The 24518-nt window shown below is 35.4% G+C and overlaps 1 pseudogene; it reads right to left on the bottom strand.

Annotated features, from left to right (window-relative positions):
• Positions 1–1451: 1451 nt before the first annotated feature.
• LOC135413766 (AFG3-like protein 2) lies at positions 1452–22773 on the bottom strand (annotated as a pseudogene).
• Positions 22774–24518: the final 1745 nt, after the last annotated feature.

Raw genomic sequence — 24518 nt, 5'->3', positions numbered from 1 at the left:
CTGGCCCTCTTGGGCACCTGGGCACACTACTGGCTCATGTTCAGCTTCCCATTGTTCCAAACTTCCAGGTCCATTTCTGCCTGGCTGCTCTCCAGCCACTCTGTCCCCAGCCTGTAGTGCTGCATAGGATTGTTGTGGCCAAAGGGCAGGACCCGGCACTTGGCCTTGTTGAACCTCATCCCATTGGAATCAGACCATCTCTCCAGGTTGTTCAGGTCCCTCTGAAGAGCCCTCCTGCCTTCCAGCAGATTGATAGTCCCCCCCAACAAATTTGCTAATGGGACACTCAATCCCCTTATTCAGATCATCAATAAAGATATTAAATAGAACTGGACCCAGCACTGATCCCTGGGGGACACCACTAGTGACCAGCCACCAACTGCAGCACCGTTCACCACGCTCTGGGCCAGGCCCTTCAGCCAGTTCCTGATCCAGCACAGGGTGCCCCTGTCCAAGCCGTGGGCTGCCAGCTTTTCCAGGAGTGTGCTGCAGGAGATGGTGTCAAAGGCTTTGCTGAAGTCCAGATAGACACATCCACAGCCTTCCCCTCATCCACCAAGCAGGTCACCCGCTCATAAAAGGAGATCAGGTTGATCAGACAGGACCCGCCCTTCCTAAACCCGTGCTGTCTGGCTCTGATCCATTGTCCATCCTGTAGGTGTTTTGCGATTGCACTTAGGATGATCTGCTCCATAAACTTGCCAGGCACTGAGGTCAGATTGACAAGCCTGTAGTTTCCCGGGTCCTCCTTCCAGCCCTTTTTGTGGATTGGTGTGACATTCACCAACTTCCAATCATCTGGGACCTCCCCAATGATCCAGGACTGTTGGTAGATGATGGAGACCGTCTTGCTGAGCTCTTCTGCCAGCTCCCTCATCACCCTAGGATGGTTCCCATCTGATCCCACGGACTTGTGAGGATCCAAGTGGCTCAGCAGGTCACTAAGTGTTTCCTCCTGGATTACAGGGGGGCTATTCACCTTCCTGGCTCTGTCTACCAACTCCGGAGGCCACTTGTCCTGAGGACAACCTGTCTGACTGTTGAAAACTGAGGTAAAGAAGGTGTTAAGTACCTCAGCCTTTTCCTCATCTTTGGAGACCCTGTTCCCCCCCATGTTCAACAAAGAATGGAGGTTTTCCTTGCCCCTCCTTTTGCTATTGATGTATTTGTAGAAGCACTTGTTATCCCTAGCAGAAGTGGCTAGATTGAGTTCAAAGTGTGCCTTTGTCTCTCTAATTTTCTTTCTACATGACCTAACTATATTCCTAAATGCTGCATGAGTAGCCAGCCCTTTTTTCTATAGTTGGTAAGCTCTTTTTCCTCCTAATTTCCTTCAAAATCTCCCTGTTCAGCCATGGTGGCCATCTTCCCTGCTGGCTCACCTTTCAGCACACTGGGACAGCCTACTCCTGTGTGTTCAAGACTTCCTTCTTGAATCCTATCCATTCCTCCTAGACCCCTTTGTTTTCAAGGACTATTTCCCAAGGTACCCTCTGAACCAGTCTTCTGAGCAGGTCGAAATCTGCTCTGAGGAAGTCCAGGGTAGAATTTTTATTGATAGCCCTCTTTGCATCCCTGAGTATTGAAAACTCTATTATTTCATGGTCACTGTGCCCCAGATGGCCTCTGACCACCACATCTCCCACCAGCCCCTCTCTGTTTGTGAAGAGCAGGTCTAGCAGGGTCCCACCCCTGGTAAGCTCATTTACCAGCTGGAGCAGGAAATTATTCTCCATGCACTCTAGGAATCTCCTAGGCTGCCTCTTCTCTGCTATGTTGAGTTTCCAGCAGATATCCGGCAGGTTAAAGTCACCCACAAGGACAAGGGCTGGCGATTTTGAGACGTCTGCCAGCTGCTTGTAGAATAATTCATCACCCTCATCATCCATTAGAAAGGACTAATGAGTCACACCGGCATAGTTAGGTTTTACTTTGAGACTTTGATGTTAAAACTAACATTGTCAGTTATTGTGACTCAGTTCTGCAACAAATGCAGGTAATTCAGCATTGTAAAATACCAGATATTTTTAACTAATACTGTACTCAGAAGGTTGTAAAATTTTATTGAATAATGTAACCTATATAAACTGCTTTTATATGTTTTGGAAGAGCACAGCCATAAATAAATAACCCTAAGGCACCAATACAAGCTGATTAGCTAAATGTAAATGAAGAAACTCTAAATGCAAAGTACAAACAGCTGTATTATCATAAAAAGAGCAGTATCCTTGGTACAGATTATGCACTGATCACAACCAATACAAATATCAAAGCATTTGACATTCTGTAACCAGCTTTTTATTTTCTCTGAAAAGAATTCCTAATCAATTCTGATAAGTAGACAGTGCTAACTTAAGCAAAGTAAGTATCAGGTCTTTGCTAAGTTAAACCATTTTGACTGAACTAGGTTAATATATGAGAACCACAGCTAGCAAAACCATCAGGAGCAATAGCTTGTGGTGTAAGGGTGACAGCAATCAGCTGTGCTCAGGCTGGAGGCAGCTGACAGAAGATGTACAACCATGTTCAAGCTATAAATACAGGTTATGGTTTTCTTTCAAATACTTTTCCTTCTCTAACATTGCTTACAGGCATTTAAGTTGTTTGATCTAACCTCTGACTCAGTTTTCCTAGACATAACTCACATCTACTTGCATTGATTTTTTTCTCTTGGTTTTATTTGTTTTGATCAGAAGAAAATACAAAGTTTCATTAATAATAACACAAGATTTTTTAAATCTATATGGGAATAGTTGTACACATTTTACAATAAAAAGAAAGCAAACTGTGTATTTCAAACTCCTGCTTTGAAGTAATTTGACTAGATTCTTTTTTTTTACTGACATTTAAAGGTGCAGATAAAGCATTAGGCCTAATATTATAAAAATAATCTGTTTGGAAGAACTATTTCAGACAAAAAAATGCACTTTTCCACAGAGTAGAGAAGGTGAACAGGTCTTTAGATCATGATTTATATATTGCCCTTGCATTTTATGATTAATTGACTCTCATGTAACAATTCTAATCCTCTCTATGATCAATTTTCTAGGTGGTCTATGCAAAAAAATGTGTGAAGTATCTTAAGATGGTGGTTTTAGTTTTTTTCTTTTTGTTTGTCAGTTGGTTTTAAGGTCTATCTCTAACAATGAATTCTGTACTACAGAAACAAAACATTTTTTTCTTAGTTTTCACAGCCAATATCAAAATGTGTATGTGTTCTCCAATGATTACTAGGACATGAAAAGTCATTAAGATATAATGTCTAAGTAGCATCAATAATTCCAGTGTTCTCAGAGAAAGGAAAGCAAGAAAATAGAAAAACTAAATTCAGAAGATTATATTTGTTCAGTTTTGCAGTTAGAGAAAAGACTGTCTCACCAAGCTGGTAATGAAATACAAAATCAAGTGAAACAGCCTATTTTTAGGCATTATATTATTGGATAAAAGATATTGCTTTAAGACGGTTACTCTTGTAAACGCCTTAAAAGAAAAGAAAGTGAGAAATCCAAATCTGATCTTAGTAGTAGAACATATATTAAGATACGTTGTACTAAACCAAAACTAACACCAGAAACAGTCAGGGCAGACAAATAAAAAAACCCTAAACCCTGTGTTTAGAGTGACTTTTCATCTTTTATTAGCAGTACTCAAAGTGACCCTTAAGTAAGTTGTATGCATATTGCTTGTAGGAAGCAGTTTGCATTATTGTCAACTCGCTTATTTTCTTTCTATTTTCCTAACAGGATTAAGACCCAAAATAAAAAAATGAGGCTCTGTATAGGTTGTATGGAAAGCTCAGGTGTTTTGAGCCTGAATCAGGCTCCAAGCTAAAACACCAATGTAGATCTACTCACACAAATCAGGATCAAGACAAGTTGTAAGACTGACAACCAGACAAAATCAGACAAAAATCAGACAAAAATTATATAAAATCAGAAGCAACCTGTAAAGATTCAGATCTAAATAGACTAGAACTGGATTTGTTCTTGATGGTCATCTTGAAGAGCAAAAGTTTCCATCCTCTAATATTATGGCTGTAGAAAAAGAAATTCAATTTTTCATTTGTATATCTTTGCACCTTTTCAATTGAGAAGAAAATCTGGCTCAGGCTTTTGCTTTGATATCTCCTGGATAAGAATATAATCCCAGTCCTCAAAGCTAATGCACATTTTGGTTTCCCCTGAACAGCAGCAGTTACGGCCATCTGTTAGACTGGCATTACTCCTAAGCCAAAATTCTTCTGCCAGTTTAAAAATGGCATGGAGGAGCAACTGATGGAAAGAATCAATTTTTATCTCTTCTCCCTCCTGTGGTAGCCTTCATCAGATATTGCTCTAAAATTTACAGTTTTTTTTAAATTGTTGTAAGTGTTTCTACTTAACAACAAGGCTAATTGCAGAAAGTTAATTGCCCATGTGACTCTTTAACCACCATTAATCTTAGACCTCTACCAAATTAATTTTTGTAAGATTATGTTTGAACTTTATAAAAGTAAAAAAAAAAAAAAAAAAAGAAAAGAGGATGAAGTTTAATAAAATAAGGCAATAAGGAAAGCACTAAAAAGCCCATGAAATGTTTTTTAGTGGTTCAAGTTGTGCGAAAGAATAACAGTTTTTTCTGTTTTTAAGCAAATTAATAAGTCGTTTTATATTAAGCCATTCTGTGGGAAACATGGCCCTCATTTTTACTTCTAAGAAAAGCCATTAACTTTAGTAGTATTCTTCCAGTTGAGCCTGGGATATCACATACAGTATAGCTTCTAAGTGAGTAAGCACAGTGATTTTTGAAGCATCCAAAATAGTTTACTTCTCTGTGACTATCTGGAAAGAGGTATGCAAACAAATTTTCTCCAGAGGTTGCCTTGAAGAAAAATGTTTATTTTAGACCTGTAGCATTGCAGCACTTCAGCTATAAAGTTTTCATCTATTTCAAACACTTCCAGAAATTCTTGTGATTATTCCTTAATGCGGGAATCCTTCAAATGGTCATACATGACACACAGTGCTATAAAAATATCAATCAGAAATCCACTATCCTCTGGCTGGCTTAGCACTTAGAAGTAGTGAATGTCTGCCATGCACAGCAATCACAGTATGGCCTCAGACTGTGGGCAGACAGACAGCCACCCTTAATTCTTCTGTGGTGGACACACCACCAAGAAAACTTGTATTGAAGAAAATACTGGTAACACAAGCAACCAAAAAATGGGTGGCTATTGCTGATGAAACAGTAATTCAGTTTAAAAAATGCTTTCACTATGAGAAACTTTTCCCTCTGTGAGAAGAAGAATACCTTATCTACAAATAGACTAATTTAATGTATGTTCCATGGAATTTGATAGTATCATACATTTGTTTGAGACTAATTCAAGGTTTTGTCTTCAGTTGAAGATACGCTCTTGTGAGTTTCTTTGTGCAGGAATCAGTTCTACGCTAAATTAACTGCTCTGTTTGAAGAGTTTCTGTTTTCAGTTGCATTGCATGCATCTTTTGGGAATGCCTTTACTTTAAACTGTTATGGTTTCCTGGTTTTATTTTTACAGGGAACTGTTCTGCATTCTTAGAAGTTTCATTTTCAGACTATTATGTTTGTTCATTAATGCTTTTAATGTTCCTGCTGAATCACTGTTGCGCTTTTACTCTCTAACACGCACCAAGCTTTCACATCTTGGAATCTATCCCACTGTAATGAAAATTTGGGACTGTGACCTAAATTATGCTGATACAAATCAATCTGCTGTTATCTTGTATACACTGGCATTAATTGATAGGTTTGTTGGCATTTCTTTAATTACTTGAGTTATGCAATTAAGATGGATCTTGTGAAATGGCAGTAGGCTTAAACAGAACTGTTGAGAAAATAATGTCATACTGAATAAAATCAGGAAAAAAGTCTCACCCATAGGATATTTTATAGTGTGACACTGCTAAAAAACCCAGGAACCTGGTCACTACAACTAGCTGTGTAATTGTTTAAGTCATAACAATTAAGTAGTTGTCCTGTGATAACTTTGTTTATCTTTAATTCAGTGAGGATTGTTTGGGGTTTTTTTGGGCAATGAGTTATTTATTGAGTACAACTGATTTTTATTTGTAATTTGCCTTCACTGTTTCTCTCTTGATATAATCCATTTTAAAGTACAAATGACACAAATTATCTTTAAGCTAAAAGAAATAACAACTTTCTATTATCTATTTTTTACCAAGAATGATTAAACAAGTTATGTTTTCCATAAGACTTGCACTGGGACAAGAGGGTTGAAAGTGAAGTACAAAAGATGTAGCGGAGACAAACAAAGTCATGACTAAGATTAATCTTGTTTTCAGTGGAGAAGATATGTGGAGTCTGGGAGAAAGACTAGAGAGGGACCTAGATGAGAGGACAACTAATGAAGCTAGATGCAAATATTGTCTGATGTATAGATAGCAAAATACTGATACATGTAAGAAGTTCTGCTTGCAAGACAGCACAGATTCATAGCTCAGAAATCACAATGGGATGAGGATCAGTTCAGTCATATGTGATGAATGTGATGGACTGTTAATTCTTATGGACTGTGCTTATGCCAGTGTATGCTTATTTCAAGCATTTGTTATTTCAAAAAAGTTGTTATATCATGATGAGCAAAAATTCCAGGATGCTCAGCTTTACATAGCAGGATATATGGTAATCTAATATGACATACCAAAACATACACACTTTGGAAGATCACTTTAGCCCTTCTGTTATCATGTATGGTCTTCAAACTAAAAATTAGCAGAAGAATATTTATAAGTAGGTATCTCTTGGAGTGAGAAACTGTCAGAATTGATTCTAGTAATTGAATATAAGTAAACTCAAGGAAAAAGTGATTGAATAGTTTGTGCAGATGGATAGAGACAACTCTAAGTAACAAAAGTGTAATGCAATAAGTGTAATGCAAGAAATCACTCCTGGAGCAAAGGAACCATATATCTCAACAGTACCTTGAAGCTGAGCATGCAGAATAGTTGGTGTTCTAATGATACTCGTAGCATAAACGTTGCTCGCTACTGATGTACCTATCCCCTCAGATGAGAAACCATTGCTTCCAGTACTCCACAATAGGTTTTATATCACCTTCAGTTAGTGAGCGAGTACTTTCTGCCCATTTGTCTCATTTGCTAGTTCTTCTTCTCTGGAAGACAGAAAATATAAAAGTTGATTATCACTTTTAATGTTTTAGGTTCTGAAAGACTGAAGGGATTTCAGATGCTCAATCACTATTTTTATGGAAAAAATTAGCTCTGTCTGCATATGGGCTAGGGATTCTGTGTAGGGAAAGCAGAGAATGAATTTAGTCTTACTAACACGAGTAGTTACACTGTCTGCATTTAAATATATAGACAAAAAAGGCTGCACTTTCTCAGATATATCTTAACACATCTGTTTTTTACTGTATCTCAAATATTTGTATGTACACATGTGTGTGCCTTTATATTCTTCTCAGAATAGGAGCAAAGTAAAACACTTCAATTTTTTATATGATTGAGACCAGGAACAGATGATGCATAATTCTAGTCTTCATTTCACCCAGAGGAAAGATAAGAATGTAGTAAGTTGTGTGTGTCTCTCATGTCTATATCCTCAGACATCTTGTGTACCAAAGGCTTCCAAGAGATCTAAAGAAACAAAAACGAGTCCTGCCTTCTTGACAATTGTAAAAAAATAATTGAAGTGTGAGACTAGTATTAATGCTGTATGTTACTGCATCTGAAATCTGGATGTACAGAGGCAAAAAGGTCTCAGGGTGTCCAAGTATAGCCAAAAATATTGGAATAAAATTTTACTGATAATTTTCTTATTAGGAGAAGATAAAAGTGAAATTATTGACGAGAGGAGAGTCACTGTGGCTGCAAGAGGCCAAAATAATCACTCATTTGTGAATGTATGTTACAGTCTTTAACATTGACTGTGTCAATGTAACAAACTCAAAAATCCCCCTAAGGATTCAGTATGTATGTAATTCTGCTTTTGGGTAGCTGATTTCCTTCCTTCCTTTTCATTTGTCCATTTGTTTATGTATTAGTGTGCTTTCACACCTCTGCTGGTTATGTCTACAGATTTATTTTACATGTCAAAGGAGAAATGAGCTTGAGTTCTTTAAACAAAAGATGCAGGAGAGGAACTGATTTACTCTTTTGCTCTTGCCCATGTACATTTGTTTTAACCATAAGGTGAAATATATTTAGACAGATTTCTTCCACTCTCTCATAAAGAATAATGCTTGTGTAGAGTAAAATTGAGAAAATGTGGCATACCATACCACACTGATTCGAAATTATTACAGAATTTATATTGCAAATACCTGTTGAACAGGAAATCATACAAATGTTTGTATGTATCTATAATGCTATAGATATTTTAATTTTATGTACTTCTATTATACTGTATTTTAAGCAAACACACATACTAGAGAGATGCAACACACTTTTGATGCACTTTCTCTGATTTTGGTGCTGAAAGCAGCAAAATATTTACCTTATTTGTTTGTTTATTTTGTCCTCCATGGAGTTTGATGAATCTAAAATGGCAGATCCTTGTGTGATGTCAACAATAAAAATGTTTCTTTGAAAGTCTTTTTTCCAAGAAGCAAACCAGTGGTTTTCTAAATGTAGTCTCTATGCAGACAGAAAATATAAAGATGAGTCTTACATATAAGCTTCCTTTTTATGTTTTTTAATGCATATTTATAGAATTTAGTGTCAAAGTTATAAATCCCAAATGAGACATGCATTGTGTAACTCTGTACTAAAAGTGTTTCTGGTTTAAATCCAAGTGGGAGGTGAGCAAGGCATCTACAGCTTTTTAAAATCTGTCCCTGGTTTCATAATGACTTTACATCTTCAAATTCAATTTTGAAATAACTGTTGCATTGCTATCTCTCTACACAGTACATTTCTGCAACAACAGGAAGCAAGATGAATTCAGCAATCAGATAGCTTGTTCTCTTATCAACAAAGCAGACTTCATTATGAAGCATCCCTGTTTATCTAATTTTTCTGTACATACTATCTGAATGCAGTGTCAGCCTCCACTAGCTTAGGATGCCTACAATTTCTGGTGGAAAAATGCTCTTTACAAGTAAAAATTATTTTATAGTTACATATATACGGGTGTGAGTGTGTGTATATATATGTGTATACGTGTGTATATATATATATATATAAAATACTCAAACATTTATATGAATATACATTATATAATGTCATGGTTCCAGCCACGACAGAGTTAATTTTGTGCAGTACCTGTGAGGGGTGGAGCCTGTAACCATGTGGGCATGGCTATGTGGTTCTTTGATACCACCTCATGTCATTGTCAGAGGCAAGGAAAGGTACTCCAGCTTCTGAGAAGGGTGGGGCTTCTGGTCCAGAAAACATGGTGGGAGTGGAGAAGCCATCTGCTGTTGTTCATTGTTGCCCAGGGTCTGTGGAGAGCATCTTTGCATGTAAATCATTCTTCTGTATACTTTTGTTATTGTTACTGTTACTGTTTGTTTTCTTATCTCATTTCTGTTTCCAGTAAACTGTTCTTTTCTCAAGATTTACATGTATGTAAAACTTACTATCTTATCATACATCTTATCTGTATGATCAGATAAGCTTCTGATCGTCCCCCTCTTTTAAAGCAGTGTGAGATAAGAAAAATCAAATTTTTTGGAGGGACCATCATATAGGGGGCTAAACACTATTTCATCTAAAATTTCACTTCCTTCAAACTAACAAAAATCAGGATGGTGAGCTCTTTAACTCCTAGCTTTTTTCCTTACTTGCCACTCATTCTCTCCAGCCGTGCTGTGGCCAGGACCGAACAGGAGAGACCTGTCGAAGAATATCTCTGCCCTGAAAGACTATGAACATAGTTTGTATAGATTATCATAATTAGTAATTTCTAATGATGTGGCTAATCGAAATGAAATTTTTTTTGTAGTGTGTGCCTCAGTTTTAATGGCATTTCTGTCTTGAAAGCAAGTTTGAGTTTAATATGGTTCTTCCCACAGCAGTTATCCAAAACCTAGGGAAAAGGACTTGTCTTGCAACTGTGAGAAGAGCAAGACGAGGTCACTGCTCTGAGCCAGGAGGGCAGGAGCTGTAAGGATGAAAGACCACCAAGAGAGACTTGTCTGTCCTTGAACTTCTATGGTATTCCTCTGCTTTTTCGTCAACTTTCTTTCCTGTATATATAAGAAAAGTGTTTTCTTGGTGCTTTTCCCAGCATTCTCAGTGAAGCACTTGAACACTAGTGAAGGGAAGAAATTGTCACTTTTCCTGCATTTAATAAAAGAAAGGCAAATAATTTTCCTTAGTGTAATGAAGGCTTTGTAAACGCATTGGGTATCTGAAACTGTAGAACTTCCATTTTCAGTGGTTTTATCATTCTGGGTTATTAGACACTCCATATTTTCAAAGTAATTCCAAAAGAGCAGTTTTTAAAAACTCCTACATCAAAATCTAGGATTAAAAAATACTTATTCTCATTACTCAAAAAGAAGAGATTAACCTCTATCTGTTACAACAAGCTAACATTAGACAGATGTAAGAAAATATTATTACTGTTATTTCAATATACACAAATCTTGAGCCAAAATTTCAGAAGAAACCTGTCATAAGATCTAGAACTCATAAAATAATTCTGTTAAATGGCAAATATTTGAATCTAGAATGAAGAAAGGACTACAGAGACCATTTATCTATTTGAACTAGAAGTTCCGCCTGATACGCAACCTTTTTCCTCTATTGTTTGTAAGGTAGTGGTAGATTTCTTTAGCAAATGCATATCTTTACCTGTTTTAGAGTGGAGAATTTGAAATAATTAGATTGCCCAAATTTGAGTACTTAGACTCCACTTACCTGAGCTTATTTTTGGCTATAACAGTGTGTGTTTGAAAACATAAGCCTTTACCTTCCACATTCATCTAGCTCTATTTTGGTGTTACTGTAATTGCACTTTCCTCCATTAAATATATTACTGTACCTTCCCCTCAAAACAACAGTCTAAGATTCTTTCAGCAGGTTCCTAAGCTTCTGTTTTAGGCAGATGCATGTTCCCTTTTCTGTGACTTGGAGACTATCATTCAACAGCCACTTGTTTCTGTAAAGGAGCTCAAAGACCTTTTACAACAATATCAGATGGAGAACAGCAGTTACTCCCGATAGCTTGGAAGTAATTTCTCATCTGAGAAAAAGAGACCCGTATAATGTGAAATTCCTAAAATGAAACTTGTGATTGTATATTAATATTACAATACTAATACAGTGTGTTAATTTTATTCATAGATATTAATGTGATAGGGTGTTACACAGAGTTAGACCTCAAGAGAGGCAGGAGGAAATTTTAGTGACTCATGAGAAATCAAGTATTTCAGGCAAAGTAAGCTCATTCAAAACAGAATTATTGAATTTCTCTTCGTGATTACATTGTGTGAGTCTTACCTATAACTGTTTGACTCGTAAAGTAGTTGTAGATATGACAAAGTTAACTTCTTATTTAAATGGGTTAACAAAGGTGTGTGTTTGTTTACTGACATGCAGCATTTTTCCTTAGAGTACTAAGTAAAAAAAATGTAGATTATCTCACAATTTCCATTTCAGTAGCAGTACAGATACATGTTTGGGTTTTCTGTTGTAATTTGTGTTTTCCTAGTAATATTCTGTAAGGGTAATTTTCTACCTTATAATATATTGCACACAAGTTTTTGTTTTACAGTTATTACAGTGGTCCCTCCAAATGTGCAATGTCTCTTATTAAAACTGCAGAAAATTTCTCGGGTTGCGTTTGCTGTACTAAATTAAGGCATAACTTCAGTCAATGCTCCTAAAATTTCTGACTGATAAAAGACGATATTTCATCTCTACTTGCATATTGTGTAGTGCAAAAATACTGTTTTCTGTGTTCATATGCTATAATAATCCTAATTTTGATTTTAACTTTGGGTTTCTGATGTGAAACGGTTATTGTGTGTGCATGTATTTTCTATTTAGGGACCAGATTTTATTAAGAGCTCTCCTGTTCATGTATCAGGTATCAATCATCTATCACCTGTGGGACTCTTCCAATATGGCTCAGGCATGCATCAGTCAGGCATATGAAACAAAAAACGGTTTTAGATATATGTAACTGTTTGTGTTTGTATGGCTAGTTGATATTTAAATACTAGGCTAGAATTATTTTGCCTTTCATTTTAGTCCTAATTCTAGCTAGCAATACTTCGTCTTTCCTATCTCTGCTTGCATTTTGATATTTTACAATATCAAAGAAAGTCTAGATAAAAATAAAGAAAAAAACTTATCTCTCAGGCTTAACTTATATATTCATCCAAAATAAGAAAATGTTTTACCTTATTAGAGATTATTTACTTATCAAAGAAAATATTTAAAACACACAAGGGAATCTATTTAATTTTGGTCTAGTGGAACAGACATTAGGTGACTCTTTATAAGTACTTTATTGATTTAAACAGTTGAGTAGCTATAATTGTGTAGAAAGTATTGCATCATAAATTGTATTATGTCTCCACAGAAAAGATATTGCACTGGAATCTCTGAACTGGCAAAGAGAGTTCATTAGAAATAATAGACACTTTTTCCCAAAACTCTGACTCTCCTGATTAGTTTTCTTGCTTTCTATATATTGTTGCTGCCTCAAAGATATGAACTACTAGGACTTCGTAACAGATAGAATCTAGATTTTTTATATCTTCTAATCAAAAATTTCTATCTTCTGCAGTGTTGTGTGGCTATGCATATAAAAGCTGAATTCAATATATAAAACTTCAGAATGACGCTAAACAGTAGTAGCTTCAATTCATTAGTATTAAATAAACATTTGAAAATTTTATAAACACACTTGAAGGCTTCTTAGGGTTCCTAAAACGCTGTATTGTAAGGACACTTAATATTGTTGTTCATTGTGATATGGTGTTACTAACAATGAAGGTGTCTTGTTGGTGAAGTAATGGCATTTTATGCCTCAAGAAATGGTAGCAGAATGTTGTATTTAAGGGAAAACAGGGTTTTCCTGAGCTTTTACAGGAAAGCTTTCAAGTCATAGAATGTGGATCATGTAAGTACAACCCTTTCCTCTCCTTCCATACTTATAGAATTTGGAGACAAAAATTTAAAAGCAGGATGATGTTTCCAGGTTTTTTTACTTAGTCTAAAAAGGATTTATTTTTGGAGGTATTGGGAGAAATGACTTTTTAGTCATTCTAAAGTATCAGTAAATATGCTAACACTCTTTAATTATTATTTTCTAGGAATCATTTAAAGAACTGAAAAATTCCAAAGTTCCAAAGAGTAAAGGTAGACTAAAAAGTCCAACACATTATAAATTGAAACTCATACCTAGCTAGAAGTATGCAGCAGTCATTACCAGGTTTTAAAACACACTACTCTAAAAATGTACTTTGAGTTTTTGAGTTCATTAAAAAAAAATCAAATATTAAGAGTAAATGAAGCTAGCCTGCCTAGTCTTTGCAGTTGTATTTTCCTGAGTGAGAGTGGATTCACCAACTTGTCAGAAAATCAATTAGAAATATTTCCTAAACTAAAACAAATTTTAATTTAGGAAAAAATTGAGGCTAACAAGAATTTATTTAGTGCTCAGTTAATTGCTCTATTCCGTGACTTAAAGCAATGCATAAAAAGACGTGAATTCATCTCTTTTTTTTTTTTTTTTTAACTTGGAAAATGTTTCTACCAATTAAAATAATAGATTTATCTATAGCTGAAGTCATTCTTATCTGCAGTGGTCTGGAAATAAAAGTGAACTGTTTAGGGAAAGCAAAGCAGTCTAATTTCAGGCTGAAGAGATTATTCTGGGCATTTTATGTATGAGTTAAACTCCAGTAGAGGCATAATGAATTCCACTGTGTATTGCAATGAAGGTTTTGGCTAATCAGATGGAATAAACTGATAATAAACTTGTGCCTTGAATAGTTTGCCTCATATCCTGTATAATTTAATGTGAGTTGTAAAAGAAGCTGGTGAAGGAAAGAAATCAGGATCAACAATTAATCATCAGTAAATGCAGATAAGGGCATAGCAGACAGCATCTGTCTCTGTTGGGACTACGTTGTATTGCTTTCCTTGGTTACTTCACTGTCACTGAATTAAACTTTATCAATGTTTACTCATCCACTGGAGAAATGCACTTGTTTTTCCTAGGTCACAATGACCTTTAAGAGTCCGATATTCACAGTATTCACTGTAGATCTTATTTAAATGAGTGATTGGGAAGGTATTTAGGAGGAGAGACTTGAGAGAGAAAGGTGCAGTTTAACTCATAATTCTATATTTGTAGCTAATGTTAGGTTCCCTTGCCGTGAGAATATAATTGTGAACAAGTGCATGAATTATGTAACTCATATTATGGAAAATCCAAAGTCTAAACTTCTGTATCTCTAAGAAACTCATTCAGATTTGGGTAAAAGAGTAAGTTCCAAAAGTAAGTGACAACCACATTCAGTTTTCACTTTGATGACTTGTATGTATAAAAAGGATAACTGAAAATTATGGCATCAAAGTCTGCCTTTATCCCTGGCTGCCAGTTCTAGCCTAGATTCCACATTTTGCTGCCTTTCCTATACCTTGTTTATAAAAAAAAAAAAAAACCCAACAAAACAAACAAAACATTTGTTTTTCAAGCATTTGGCTGGTTAGTTTTTTAAGTGGAATATTTCACATAAAAATGTGATTATATTTTTTAAACATTCACAGCTAGGTGAAAACCCAGAGTTTCTATTTTAAAGCTATTGTAATAGAAGACTTTTACCAGATAAAAACTTACAGGTAAAAACTCCCAAACAAAATCCACATTAAAAATCAATCTCTTCATTTATAACTCTTAATATTTAACTTGAAATCTTCTTATATTCCTCAGTACCAAATAAAGAACCTCCTGTAGCTGGAAACCATCTCCCTATGCACCTGCTTAACAGACAGCTACCATGTCACCTTCTGTTGAAAAGATAAATAGCATAAAGAACAGCACAAATACTAATCAATAATACTGTGTGGGCCTCTGTCACAAGTTCTGCAGTGATCTCAAGTCACTTCTGAGATACTATCAGATCATACTTTACCTTTACAACCCTCACTGTTCTTAAGACCCTTCAGATCAGGTCATGCTGATCACTGTAAGTTTGAGAAACCAAAGAAATACAGCCCAGAATTTGAGAGTGGTTTGTTATTTTTCATTGAAACAAATCAGTGATTTTGTGGAAGAGAAGGTTCTATGGGTTACTTCCAAAATATTTCAAACTTTTCTAAGTGAGGAAAGGAAATAATGGTAAATGCAAAAAACTGAGGTCAGGGAAAAAAAACTTAAAAACTCTTTCTCCATCTTCCAGAGAGCTTCCCTAATCAGTTATGCTTCAGTCATTATTTCTTCTTCATAATGACTAAAGTGGATATTTTATAGAGAACAGAGGAACATTTCACTGTTCAGGAGCAGTTAAAGATCTGAATTGTGGGGGTTTGGAATTGGAAGAATACGCAACTTCTAAGGAATTACTTAGTTTTCTGGTAGTTTTGGGTAACTGATCTCTTAGAGATTTTCCCATCCAATCCTCTGAATACTTCTGGAAGGACGGATTTCATGCATTTTTAAAGAATAAACAATTTTCACATCAAACATAAAAAATTGGGAGCTTTTTGCAATGTAAGTATTTATCTTCTTTTTATGTAGGAAGGGAATCTTTAAAAACAAGCCCTCGGGTGATATTTTTGATGACGTATTTGGAGTGAGTTTCTCTGACTTACCAGCTCCTGTTCCTAGTCAGAATGATCACTGCAGCTGCTTGCATTTTTACTGGTTTTTGCTAAAGGTCGCTTTTTTCCCTTCCTAATTTTTCAGTCAAATGAAATTTTCCATAGTTTTACTTTCTTGTGTTAGTGAAACTATAACGGTCATTAGTCATTAGGGAAATCAGTGTGCGACAGTAATTGCCTTGTGCCTGCTCTAATCTGTTGCTAAGTACTGAAGTTTGTATGCTTGGACTATTAGTGCAAAAGTCGACAATATTCCTAAGACTCTGAAAGAAGGAGATGTTATCCCTGTTACTTATTTTTCCATAGAGTTTGACAGAGGTTTCTGTGCCAATGGAGCTCTTAGTGTGATTGTTTCTGCAGTGGTGAAGTTTGGGATTTCTTTAGTTTTGAAGAATGTACTGACAAATTCAGTTGAGACTTCCAGGATTAACAGAAATTAATAAATCTTTATTGAAGGTAATCCTTAGTTGACTGATGTCAGGTGAAGGGCACTGGAGTCTGTAGCTAGCTTTGAAAAATCTTCAGAGAAAAATGAAGTGAAAATTGAAGTTCCTCACAGACCTTTTTTTGTAGTACAGCAAACTTCCTGATATTTTGCTTCATATTAAAAAAAAAAAAAAAAACCCAAAAAAATGAAACCAAACCCAAAATACTGAACTGTAAGACTATATGTGTTTTCTAAATCACTTTCTTTGTTAACAACCTTGACTACAAGCTTATTCTCTATTTAATGCTGTTCGGAGCTGTTGGCAATGCATTGTTAGTCCTAATGGAACCATTTCAGTTACAAAATGTGGAAAAAATACAAACCAGGTCCATGGTTCTTGGTGGTTTTTTGTGACAATGAAATATCCATACAGTATGGCTTATTTAGTATTTGCACAGTGAAGGAAATATTCCAAGTTCTAATGTTGCATATATTGACCCAAAGTTACTCAGTTCAGAACTTTCCCCTGTATCCTGAATAAAAATCTTAAATTATTTATTATGTTTTGCTTAAAAAGGGACAAATATCACCAGAGATTCCATTTTCAGAAACATTTATGTTGTCATACTTTCATGATAATTTTCTCTAATAGATCTTTTGTTTAGTCAGATCTACATCATCAGTAGAAATGGAAATAGAGGCAAGAAGAACTTCTATAAGAGAATGTGGAATATTTATAATTAAATGAGTCTTTAAAATTATTTTGTTTTGAAGTTAAGAATTAGTAGTAAATATTTACATTATCATCATGTTTGTTTATTAAGTTAGAGGAACAGAAATATCTTGGATTGTTTTTATTTCAAACATATCAGATTTTCTGGCTGAAAATAAAAAATCAGATGTAGACCTACTTAAAAGTCCATAGAGTTTGTGTTTTGGGAGTCCTGGAAAACAAAAAGGCACAAAAAAAATCTTTTGCTTGCTTGTGGTGTTTTTGTGCTTTTAACTTTCAGCAGTACAACAGTGTAAAAGTACACTACTCCTTTCCAGTGTATTGTTGTTCTTTGGTTTTAGTACACCAAAGTTTTCTAATCAGATCTGAGTTTAGAAATTAACATGAAAAATTAGTACAAATTAAAGACTTTTCCAGGTCCATATCTTGTTAGAATTCTTACAATATTTTCTTGGAAGTGTTATGTCTTCTAGTGAACCACACAGTTTGCCAATGTAATAATTGTTAATTTTTTAATCATGAGTAAGAAATTATGTGAGAAAAGTTTTAAGGACGGAAAAGATATTAATATTTACTATGTATTTTTCAGATTATTCATTAAATGAAGTCTGATGAACATATGAAGCAAAGTATGTAAGTCCACTGCAGAAAACTTTTGTTGGTAACAATTTTCTCACTTCTTTGCTACTCCAGATTTGATTCTATGGATGAGTCTTATAACTATGACAGAATGCCACAGTGTATTGGTTCCTTGTATTCAGCCCCATACCATCTGTTATATTCTAGTATGACTACATATCATACAGTATAATGCATTTCAAAACTGATGAAAATCTGTATTGTTGCACGAGACATGTACTTTACTATCCTGTCTTTGTCCAATTGATGTCCATTAAGGAGAAATATCTGACACTGAAATTTCTGCTACTGCTACTGTTTTAATTATTCCCACTGATTTCAATGAACAAAGTTATATTGTGTCTGCGGAACTAATATAATTTATAATCTTGCCTATGTATTTATGTTTTATGAGATTTCTTCCACTGGACTGTATTCTATTTGACATCTTATTAATTTTTATTTCCAGAATTGAGAGAAAATAGAATAAATTGCATACACATGATTTATATTTAAAATATATTGGTTTATACATGTATTGCACATGTATTGCATCACACAGATTTCCACATATTAAGATTTATGTTACATTTATAAGTACAGTTTATAATTCAGAATTTTTCACATGCATTTTACGGGAAGCTATTTCATTAATCTTATCCAGGAGTCTTTCTAAGATTGTAGCATGTGTTACTCTACATCTTAGGATTGATTTATACATACCAGGTTTGTTTTTTCCCTTTACATTGGTGAAAACTCGTATGAAAGAATTTTCAGGCATGGAGCATATGAAAAAGCCTGACTGTATTGTATTTTGCTGGCTTCCAAGTACTCTACAAATCATTGACATAAGAATAGAAATTACATTTATACTTTTTTTACATTAAAATATTAAGCATAGCTAGGATAAGCTGGAAGAAGGATGAGTTTAAAGGAATCATGACTTTGGGGGGTTTTTTGCTGTGTTTTGTTTTGTTTTCCACTTTCCTTTCCTTTAATAAAATATACGTTTTGAGAGAGAAATCTAGTGATTATAACAAGATTTATAATTAGATATTTTTGTGACAATTTGTTTCAGTTTTGGTTTGGCTTTTTTACATTTTTGATACAAGCTGCGTTATATAATTAAAATGCTTGTGCACTACGTAAAAAATATAAAATAAATGTGTGGTTTTAATCTGGGAATATTTTAACAACCTAGAAAATGACTGTGTCCAAACTGCAGGAAAGAAACTCCCAGTATTACTTAGTTAGGGTGTAACAGAAGATTTAGTCTTTCATTTAATCTAAAGAATTACTGCTATTAGTTTATCTTTTCTACTTAATCGATATTAGCAAACCGAACCATTATTATCATTCTCTCACACACACAATTCATATCTTCAATAGAATACTCAACTGATTCTTCAGAAAAATCCTGAAATATCTTTTTCCATCTGATGCTTTGTAAGGATCAGAGCTGGGGTGAGAGGGAATGGAGGTATTAAGTAAACTTCTTCTGTTGTTTGCACTAATTTATAGCATATAGCTTAATGACTAGAATGTAACCTACCAATTTACTAATAGCTCTGTATGTAAAATGCATTATATGTGATATTGTAAACAAAATATTACCTTCTTCAGAAATATGTTTTGTCTTAGAAATGGGACATGGTAAACAGGTAAACTAGTGAAAAAATTCAAAAGCTGTGATTTTTTTTTTAATCTGAGACACTGAGGATGTCTGTATTTTCCATTCCTGCAAAGATACTACATGCAATTTGCATTCACAGCATTGTCATAGTTTCTTTTAAGTCAGATGTTTCACTGAAGTAGAGAAAGAAAGGCTGCTAATACTCAAATTCAGAAAAGGCTATACTTTTATAGTTTCAGTATATTGATTGAATCATTAGTAATTTAGGATTCTAATGCTTTCTTCTTGTACAGCGGCTCAACCTTATTGTTAAAGAGAGGAGCAAAAATTCCAATTTAGAACAGAATAAAAATAGCTGTTCCTGTTAGGAAATAATAACTCCGCTTATCAAAATTTCATTACACCAGTATAAATACAAACAGTCCTGAAACTAATAACTATTCTAGATTTACACCAGTGAAATGGTGTGAATCTCAGACTCTGGACCAATGCCTCACACTTATTAACATAAGTTTATGCATGAATTTTGATATCAAAGGCTTGAGGTGGGAAAGAAGGCATCTGAAAGTATATTTAGAGGTGTGCATACACTGCATAATGGGAACAGAATACAATGTGAATTGCTGCTAAAATTATCTATTGTCTTTCACGGTCTGTTTTTCTCATCAGAAACATTGGATGCTGGTGTTTGAGCAAAGAAAGGTTCAAGAAACATTTTGCTATGTAAATGAATTCAGGATTTTTTTTTCTTTTTTTTCAGAGAAGACAAATTGTAAGTGCTTGATGCAGTATAAAAATTTGCTTTTAGAGAGTGAACACACACTAACACACAAATAGCACACAGTCAGTTTCAGAGACTTGCCAGAGACTGGCAATTTTCAAGTCATTTTCTGAGCTATTGCTTCTGTATGCATTTAAAATTTTCAGCATGATTAAAAACTTATAAATATATTAATCACTAGGTGCACACCTTGAAGGAGCATGAGATTAGAATTATGAAACTGAGGTCCTGATTCAAGGAAGTCATTAAGTGTGTTTTATCTCACTAAAGTTCAAACCTAAAATTAAGTCTGTATTTGCATGTTTGTCAAGGTAAAGCTTAAATTAATATGACAAGTCCTCTTAGAAGGAGCAGAAGTGTGTTTGACTGCCACATACCAAAAAGATAAGTTATTAGAGTCAAACCACAAAGCTAGGAGTGAGAGAAAAGCAAAACTGGCTCACAGAAAAGAGAAGCCTGTCAGACTATATAAGCTAGTGAAAAAGAGGTATGAATTATGGAAAAAAAAAAAAAAACAACAAAAAAACAACAACCAAAACCCATCCTCAGAGAGAGAGGGTACTGCAGACCCTAGGGAAATATATTACAAAGAGTTTGGAGATCATGGTGGAATTGTCTCTAAATTGAGCTTTGGAAGGCAGAAAAATGTGGCTAGTGTCCTCACATCCTGATTCTTTTCCTCCAGGCCCTCATTATATATTCAGCCCAAGTAGTGCTCATTTTTCCTTTTTCTTCCTTTTTTCTTTTTCCTTTTTTTTTCCCTCTGCCAACCTTGCTCTCATCCTGTATGTGTCCTGCCCTTTCTATGTTTATTCTTTGAATTGTTTATATAATCTTTTCAGCCATATTTTATCCATGCATGATTTTGGGCGGCTGAACATCTAGGATGTATTTAAAAAAGGGAAGGTTTCCTGCCAATTGCAGAAGGGTTAGAACTAGATGATCTTTAAGGACCCTTAAAACTGTAAACATTCTATGATTCTATTGTATGCAAAGAGAATGCAGGATATTGCGACATGTCACTGGCATTTATTTAGGAAAAATCTGGGGAAATAAGGGAAGCTGCATTCCTAAATGTAACTGCTGTTTTCTTAGGCAAAATTACTGAAGGGATTTTGAAAAGCTGCAGGGCTACACATAACTTCCCAGAACAACAAAAAAAACTTATCTAAAATCCCCCAAGCACACAAACAAAACATTATCCATATCTAAACAAAAATGTACAGTCTAACTACAAAGAAAATTATCAGGAGGGAAAAAAGAATCATGAGAAGTTCTTACTTGGGTATGGCAGAGTCTAAGGTGAACTTTGAAAACAGATGCTCTTACTTTTATACCTGCATGTGCAATGTAAATCTGTCTGTCAAAGCACCCCTTTCTCATAAGAGCAGGGTCAGAAATATCTGACCTGTTAGTACCTTCCAAAATTACTACATTAGTAATTGTATTAAATCCATCTATTTCTACAAGAAATTGATTGAGTGTATTCCCTTGCTCCCTTTGTCCTCCAAGGTTGCTCTTTTCTCTCTTCCTTTCTACTGTGCCTATTTCACCAATGAAGAGAATGCACAAGGCATTTTTCCGAGCAAGAGCAAATAAGTCTCTAACTTGAGCTGGAAGGACATTGACTGTGATAAATGGTACATTAACTTCTCCAGCTGTAGCTTTAGATAGAAGTGTTTCCCCAGTACTGCAGGACTTGTCAGAATTGCCCCCTTTGGAGTTTTTGCTCCCAGATCCTCATATTGTTTGGGATTTTTCAGAAAGGTTGCAAACTCCATTATCTCTAATTTGGTCTCCTCATATTCAGTTACATTTTTGAATTTAACATCTATTTTCTCCTTAAGGACTTTGGCTATGGTTTCACCCACAATGAAATGTCCATCCGTTTGACACCCTGCTGAATCTAAGCCTGCAGGACCCTTCTTAATGTGCACAGTAAAGAACCAGTAACCAGGATCACATGCAACAAACTCTGGAGAAATGATCCATCACTCTCTGTTGAGTAGACTACAGGCAATCTGTTCTCCACAGATCTTGCTGCACATTTTCAAGATTTCATTTAAAAGTGTCCACACTACCAATATTAAACCAGATTTACCATTCAGGAGGATACTTTCCAGAAACAAAGATCATGCTAATGAAGTGCCTGTTCGTCATTTCAGATCTGTCCACCACTCCTTTAGAAAGGTAGTTATCGATGAAGTCTTTCCAGGTGATTTCTCTCCCAGGGACCCAGAACTTCCCTCTACACATATCCAAAAGTCCCTGACAGCCTGTGGACTGTCACCCTTCTGTAATCTGGTTCATAATTCAGTTTCTTCTTTCTTACCATGTTTTTTTCCACCGCTGCCACCTCCTCCGCTACTAGTCTGACCAGGCTGCTGGGCAGTAGCCTACATCTTTTGTTTCTCCACCTGTACCTCTAGTTCCATTATCTTTCTTCCCATTGGGAAAATATTTTTTGAAGTCTTATGAGGAGTGGATGGGGGAGCTGCGGTGGTTTAGCCTGGATAAAGGAGGCTCAGAGGAGACCTTAGCTCTCTCTACAGCCAACTAAAAGGAGGTTGTAGTGAGCTGAGTTTCAGTCTCTTCTCCCAAGTAACAAGTGGCAGGACGAGAGGAAATGGCCTCAAGTTGTGCCAGGAGATGTTTAGATTAGATATTAGGAAAAATTTCTTCATGGAAAGGGTTTTAAAGCATTTTTTAAAGGAACAGGCTGCCCAGGGAAACACCGGAGTCACCATCCCTGGAAGAGTTCAAAAAACATGTGGATGTGGTACTTGAGGACATGGTTTAATGCTGAACAGGGTGGTGGTGCTTGATTGATGGTTGGACTTGATGATCTTAATGGTCTTCTCCAACCTTTAAAACTCTATGATTCTAAGGCAACACAACCAAAACACGAAGAGTATTCAAACAGGAGGTATGTTGTGCTTGTCCAGTCACCCTTAGTGGGAGTTTTCACAGCTCTGCTCAAGATCACAGGGACAAGCCTACAGCAACTGTGCCAGAATGCAAAACCATCAGGTAGAAAAAAGATTAGAAGGCCTCAACACCCTGCCCATCCTGGCTTTTTTTCACAAAATGGTGAGAATTTATTCAATAGCTTCATAATTTAGACTTCTTTTTTTCAACAAGCATGAGAAAAATACTGGGGTTTTGGTTTTTTTTCATTGAAAAACGAGTTCAGTAAATGCATTGAAGAGTTTTCAATACACATATGTGCCTGCACAATAGTCTTCAGTGGGGATTTTGCTGGTCATTCCCAAGCTCAGAGAACTGAATGTGAATGAAGGCATGTCAGAGAAATTTAGATCTTTTAAAGAGTAATGATTATTACTCTTGATTTCTAACATGTAAAAGCTAAATATTCTCATCTTGCTAGAATTGTCCTGATAATAAAAAACCTAGGCAGATTGTGTTTTGTGTGATAATTTTGTCTTAAACTTCTCTTTTGTCATATGCATGTGTGTTCTCAAACGTGAGCACCCATTCACATATCTGGTAAATTTTTTTTTGTTGTTGAAATCTCACCTGGTTAAAGTGTGAAACTAAAGGCAATGACTTGGAGGCACAGTCTGTCAGTACAACTGAAGAAACAGCAGCTCCTTGTGGTAAAACCAAGGAGAGATAGTGAGGAGGTAAATCCTCATGAGGCGTGGTAAAGCTTGTTTGCAGAGTAACACCAAACTTTCTGAACCTCTTGTAGTGCAGGTGCAATGATCACCAAACAAAGCCATACACAGGTTGTCTAATAGTTTCCAGAGGGACTAAGATTCATTTGCTCATAGACTGGGATGCCCTTTTAATTCCTAAGTGTGAATGTTAATAGGCTTCCTCATTAAAGAACCTCATTAAATTCAAAATCCTGCTGAAAATTAACTGTGCTACGGTAATGCTGAGAAGGGAAGCTAATACAAAACCGGTAAATATGTTTTGAATGTCCTGTTAATCTACTGAAATTAGCTGTTAAGCATGTTGTCTTGGACCTCCATAATCCATTGTCTTGGACCATCATAATAGGGTCACTTTAATTCCTTAATTCTATTTTCACCATTCTACTAAAGGAACAACATGAAAAAAGCAATCTGATATGTATCCTGTTTGCAGTTCTCTTTTTTGGAGACTCTCTCACTCCTGATTAACAGTACTATTTTTCTTAAGATTTTTTCATGTCTCCCCTGTTTCTGTTTGCATCAGCATTTCTAGTAACTTCATTTATTAGAAGATATATGATGCAACAGAATATTTCATGATTACCAAAGTGTGTGAAAACAAGATATAGAATGAGTAAAATATGAGAAAAGCAAGAAGAAAATCTGGCAACATTTGACTCCATTAAAGGCTGACTGACAACTGAATAAGTAAATTAATCATAGGTACACCTCTATTCCTGTTTATTTTGACTTTTGAAATCCTTTCTTGTTATCTCCTTTTCCCAATTACTCAATTTCCTCAAAGGAAGGTCTTGAGTCCCACCAAGGTATAAGTCTTCCTTTTGTGGTCCAGACTCACATAGATCGTTCATGATATTC

This window comes from Pseudopipra pipra, chromosome 4 (assembly GCF_036250125.1).
Source record: "Pseudopipra pipra isolate bDixPip1 chromosome 4, bDixPip1.hap1, whole genome shotgun sequence".
Taxonomy (NCBI): domain Eukaryota; kingdom Metazoa; phylum Chordata; class Aves; order Passeriformes; family Pipridae; genus Pseudopipra; species Pseudopipra pipra.
Note: the sequence above shows the minus strand (reverse complement) of the source record. Positions and strands in the feature narration are given on the sequence as shown.